The sequence below is a fragment of the Panthera pardus genome, unplaced genomic scaffold (genome assembly GCF_024362965.1).
Source record: "Panthera pardus isolate Hobbes unplaced genomic scaffold, ASM2436296v1 HiC_scaffold_11, whole genome shotgun sequence".
Taxonomy (NCBI): domain Eukaryota; kingdom Metazoa; phylum Chordata; class Mammalia; order Carnivora; family Felidae; genus Panthera; species Panthera pardus.
The window spans coordinates 77,001,553-77,007,444 of record NW_026526666.1 but is presented as its reverse complement, the minus strand read 5'-3'; the positions used below and the strand labels follow the sequence as shown (position 1 = coordinate 77,007,444).

Below are 5,892 nucleotides of genomic sequence, written 5' to 3'. Positions count from 1 at the left end.
ACCGGAGCTTCAAGGCTAAGGGCACAGGCTCTTGAGCCAGACATCCAGGGTCCAAATTCCGGTCCTGCCACTTATGAGCCGTGTGGCCTTGGTTGAGTGACTTAACATCTCTGTAAAAGATGTAAATTGGCGATAATAAATGTACCAGCTTCACAGTTGTGTTAGTGGGCTTAGGGCACCATAAAATACCAAAGACTAGGTGGCTTCAATAACAGAAATTTATTAGTTCAGTTCTGGACGCTGAAACTCCAAGCTCAGGGAGCCAGCATAGCTGGGTTCTGGTGAGGGCTCTCTGTTGGCTTAGCAGACGATCACCTTCTCACTATGTCTTCACATGTTGGACAGACAGCTGTGGTGTCTCTTCTTCTTATAAGGGCACCATCTCTACAGGATCAGGGTTCTACACTTACAATCTCATTTAGCCTTAATCAACTCAAAGCCCTTATCCCCAGGATAGTCACATGAAGCAGCTAGGACTTCAATTTATAAATTTGGGGGGAACACAATCCCCCCAATGAAACAGAGTTGTTGTAAGGATTGAGTTAGTGTAAAAAACATGCCTCGTACATGGTAAGCACTCAACAGAAATCAGCTATTGTTATACATATATATTATATATATGTTTTATATTATATATTTAAGATGATCACTGATTCATTTGAACCACAGAATCAAAGATAAGACCAAAAGAAGGAAAAGAATAGTAACTCTGGCACAAGGTTTGCGAGCCTAGAACTCTATTTTCTTGGGAGGGCCTAGGAACCAGCCTGGAACACAAATGTCCAATCCCTGTGGTCAGTTGAATCCAGCTGTTGGTCTAGAACCTCTGGGTGAATCGTCAGTGCCAAGTTAGAAATCTGAAGGACGGCATTCAGTGTGTCAATAGTCTCATCCCCTTTGGGGACCCCATGGCTGGTAACTGGACCAGCAGAAAGGCCTAGAGTATTCCCTGCTTCTCCTACCTGCAAACCCAGGAGGCCCCATTCCCCACACCCCACCAAACTGGGTACTAATCCTTCCAGTTTCCAGAGGAGCCACCCCCCCAGATAACAGTGGAGTCTACTGCAGCTCGATGTGGCTGGCTCCCCCCACAGCACCTCTGACCTCAGTAAGTTCACACCAACTTTGGGAAGGAATGAGGTGAGGAAAGGACAAGTTTGGATGAGAGGAAAAGTAAGAAAAGAGGAAAGGGAATGCCCAGTGCATGAGTGTCACCTAGTTTCTAGGCCTGGAGCCACACACCTTGTGTCCATCCATGCTCTGACGGAGGCTCCCAACAACCCTGAGAGACATTCTAGAGAATTTCCATAAAGCCCCACAGTTCTACCCCTAGGTAGATAGCCAAAGGAACTGACAACTGGCACTCAAATACTTTCACACAGGTTTTTATAGCAGCATTATTCACAAAAGCAAAAGGTGGAAACAAGCAAAATGTCCGTCAACATGTGCATGGACAAACAAAACGTGCCATATACACACACATTGGAATATTGCTTGGCCATAAAAAGGGAGTGAAGTGCTGATTCGTCCTCCAAGGTGGAAGAACCCTGATATTGTGCTAGGTGAATGAAGCCACACACAGTCACGTACTGTCTGCTTCCATTTATTTGGAGTATCCAGAACAGTTAAATCCACAGGGACAAAGAGCAGTTGGTGATTGCCAGAATCTTGAGCGGAAGGGAGGAATAGGAGTGACTATTTGACAAGTACAGGGATGTACTTTTGGATGTTTCTTTTGGAGTGATGAGAACATTTTGGAACTTAATGTAGATGATGGCTGCCCAACAGTGCGAATGCACTAAATACCACTTAGTTGTACACTTTATTGTTTTAAATGTTTATTTATTTTGAGAGAGAGAAAATGAGCAAGTTGGGGAGGGGTAGACAGACAGAGAGAGAGACAGAGAATCCCAAGCAGGCTCTACACTGTCAGTACAGAGCCCAGTGCAGGGCTCGATCTCATGAACTGTGAGATCGTGACCTGAGCCAAAATCAAGAGTTGGACACTTAACTGACCGAGCCACACAGGCGCCTCTAGTTGTGCACTTTAAAATGGTTACATTAATGCAATGTGAATTCCACCTCCATTTTTTAAAAACCCATTCCACACTCTTGGGTATTTTTGAATTGTATTAATTTGTCTTAGAAAAATGACTTTAGCTATTTACAAGAAACTCAGAACTCGACTCAAAAGTGAAGGTAGGAGTGACCCCCAGTTTCTTTTCCTAATCACCCACCTCCGAGGCCCAACCCTGGGAAATGAGAAGAACGAGGAACTTACAACTAGTAACTCTGCGGACGTGCCAGGAGCAGGCCTTTTACTTATTCCATTCCATTTTCCCACTTTGCCAGACATGGTACCGCTTGCTTTGTGTTTATGACAACTCAGGCTTGTTCTCCAAACACCCTCGAAAAATTCATGGTAAGGCTGTTATTCCCATTTTAGGGATGGGGAAACGGAGACTCTTCGGTGTCAGGACCTGGTTTGGAAGTCAAGTCTGCCTGACTCCGGAGCCTCAGACTCTCGTATCTGGTAACCCCAAAAGGTATTGGAAATCTCAGCCAATACTCAACAGCCACAGCCGCCACCAGCATGGGCCCTGAGGCGGGGAAGGAGGGAGGAAAAGGGAGCCCCTTATGGCTCAGCCATGTTTACCTCCCTCAGGTTCCCCTTTTCCTGTCCTCTACTCAACAGGGTAGAAATACGACCCCTTTAAGTAGAAATGTCATTCTCCACAGCACTTGCAAAGCAGCATATTCATCTGAAGAGAGACTCTTCCTCTGGCAGCCTAAGGCCCGGGGTGGGGTGGGGGTGGGGGTGGGGGTGGGGGTCAGGGCTCTTAGAATGGCTGGTGGTGCCTTTGTGATGCCGGGGTACGGGTTCTGTGTCCATCTGAGGAATCCTTTCTATTGCATTCCTGGGGTGTCCTGGTCTTCTAAGGGATTCCCTGATTTCTCAGAGTGGGCTGTGTGCCCTGGGTGGTGGCTGCAATGGGGTAAGGATCACGGGGGGTGGGGGGGGGCTTCCGGTTTCTGGTCTTCGCTCCTTGGCTGGCGATCCACCTCATCCCAGACAAACCTTCTCTCCTCTCCGGGCCTCATTCCGTCTGTGTGAAAAGAAGAGGGTGCACTCCCAACTCCGAAATGTCAGTGATTCTCCCTCAACACCTTAACATTTGCCGAGGAACTTGGCAACGTTATACGGATAGAGGTGTCCTCCAAAGTTGAGCGTGAATCACATCCTTGTTATGAAACGACACGCGTGTAAAGCACAGAGCAATGGCGGAGTGTGAATAACCAGCTTCCAGTTCACTGTGAGCTTGTACATGTCTATAGAAGCCAGGAAGGGAGAGAGAGGGAGAGAAGGAGGAAGAGAAGAACCGAAGGGAGAGAGGAGAGGAAGGAATGGAAGAGGTTAAAAGTAGGCACTTTGGAGTCAGGAATGGCAAGTTTGAGTGTGCTCTTGCACTGGTTGGCAGCAAGACCTTGGGAAAGTCACTTAACCTCTCTCGGCTTCAATGTTCTCATCTGTAAAAGGGGGATATGAGTTAACATGAGGAGTAAATAGAATTACATACTTGAAGGGCACAACACAGTGCTGGGTACTTAATACACACTCAATGAAACACAGAGTATGAAACAAAGAGGGAGAGTGAAAAGAGAAAGAAGAAATGCAAGAAGGTTGCAGAAAGGTGGGGAGGGGAACCCAGACTGAACCCCCCACTGAGCATGACCTGGGCATTTTCAACAACATAAACTGCAAAGAACAGAATACACAGAATCAGGGAGACGTTTGTCATGGAAATTCAGAGACTGGGCTGCTTCCTCTCTCTTTCCCAAATTTGAAGACACGAAGAGGCAGAGATGGGGATTGTCTTTAGCCTACGCCCGCCCCCCCCCCCCCACCGGTTCCTGTTGCTGCCGCTTACCCTGCTTTGCAATACACCCCAAAACCAGTACGCACCCTTGGGAAGAGCGCCACCCCCCCCCCCCACACCTGAAACCCACACAGACACATGCACAAGCACACGTGCATGAACATGCACAAGGCATTTTCAAAGGCTCACTTGCACGCCCTCCCCGCATTCACATGCATACCCAAAGAGGTCTGCGCGGCCAAGGTCAACGCTTCTCCTTGTGGGAATCAAAAGCAGTTACCCTTTTATCTCTTTGAATTGATTATCTTAGCATTATTTTCCCCCCAGCCTCCCCCACCCGCCAGATGAGTCCAGTGCTGCTCTTACCTGCTGTCAAAGCCCCCAGCTTCCTTGCATGGCACTTGGCATAGTTCATCATCACACATGGATGTGCACAGTTATTTGATTACTGTCTGCCTCCCCTCCTAGACCTGCTGCTTCAGAGCTTGGGGACCCAAGGCTGTGGGTCATCCAGCACCTAGCACCATGCACAGAGTAAGAGTTTCATAAATATGTGTCCGATGTCAAAGGAGTGAGCGCAGCAACAAGCCTTTGCAAATGCAAGGTCACAACACCTCAGACCCCCTCCTTGACCTTGTAGGCTACCCCAGCCCTGTCTGCTCTGCCTCCAGGGCCTCAGCCCTCTGGCTCTCTCTGCTCTGTAGCCAGCCTGGAGTCCAGAGCAGCTCCCTCCTTCCTCGGCGGTGACACTCAGGGCCTCTCTCCTGGAGGGTGGCCAGGTGCCCCAGCGTGGAGCATTGTGTCTATCACAATTAAGATCCAGCTATTCCAGAGGGGTCTCCAGGCCAGCGACCCCTTTATCTTTTTCCATCTGCCACCTCAGCACCTTCGATCTATTCCTATACACCCTTGACTCGGGCCTCAGATCCCTTTGAAAAAATATTTACATTTCTACCCTTCTTTAGGGGACTTCGTCTGTCTCTCTAATAAATAGAACATGAGCCTCGACTGATGCCCAGCCCCCGGGTGGGGGGGCAGCACTGCGGGGGGGTGGGGTGGTCACGGGGAGCCCTGCTGCTCTCACTTGCTCCTCTCCTGGCAGACCCCCCGGGTCAGACCACCCCTCCCATGCAGCCCTGACCCCCACTCCCCTGTGCCTTCCCCTCGCCAAATCTGCGGCCACCACCTCTGGCCACCACCTCCCGGAGACCAGCTGCCTGGCTTCCAGACCAGAGCGGGCCCAAGGGGTTGATTAGCATATTATTGTGGGGAGTAATCACTTTTCCTATTGGCACTAAATAACATTACCTGAAGGCTCCCCCACCCCTCCAGAGGCCAAAAGCAGCCAAAGAAATGAGAACCACCGGTCTGTCTCTTCTCTGCCTCTTTTCCCAACCCTGGTTACCCCTCCTCTTCTTTCTTGTTCTTTCCCGCTCCGTCTTCCTAGTCTTGTATGTACCCTGTCTGCCTCCCCTCTCCTCAGATGCTCCTCTGCTGTGCTCTCCTCCATCTCCAACACCCTTGCCCCCTCTCTCTGCCTCCTTCCTTCCCTCTGTCCCTCCTTCTCCCTCTCTCTGCCTCTCTCCATCCTTCCCCCTGTCTCTTTCTTTCTCTCCACCCCTTGCTCTCTCCACCTTACCTCCCTTTTTAAGAAGAATGCAAACTTAGAAGTCGTCAAGGGAAACCTTTCCCTCTCCTAAAACCGCCTGTGCCTCCCTTACGGCTGGGGGCGCCTTCACTGGGACCAGCTTTGCTTTGGTCTGCCTGGAAAGCCATCCAGAATGACAAATCTTAGGACAAATTACTGATTTCTCATCTAATTTACATCCAATTAGTGTGAGTGAAATGAATCATGTGGTCAGCCCCTCAGGGGAAACATTGAGATAACAAATGCCCAGGGCTTCTTTCCTAGGGAACTGCTGGGCCCTTGGGGAAGCCCATGATTTACCCCTCGGGTCAGAGGCCCCCTCCCTTCCCCCAGGCAGGTTACCAGGCCCATAGATCAACCCTGCCC

General features: G+C 49.8%; 1 long non-coding RNA gene across 1 annotated transcript; it reads right to left on the bottom strand.

Annotated features, from left to right (window-relative positions):
• Positions 1 to 1,587: 1,587 nt before the first annotated feature.
• On the bottom strand, positions 1,588 to 5,638 carry LOC128772959 (uncharacterized). Its single transcript, XR_008417095.1, has 3 exons — positions 5,518 to 5,638; positions 4,245 to 4,395; positions 1,588 to 3,528 (listed from the first exon to the last, which is right to left on the bottom strand). It is a non-coding gene; the product is annotated as an uncharacterized LOC128772959 (long non-coding RNA).
• Positions 5,639 to 5,892: the final 254 nt, after the last annotated feature.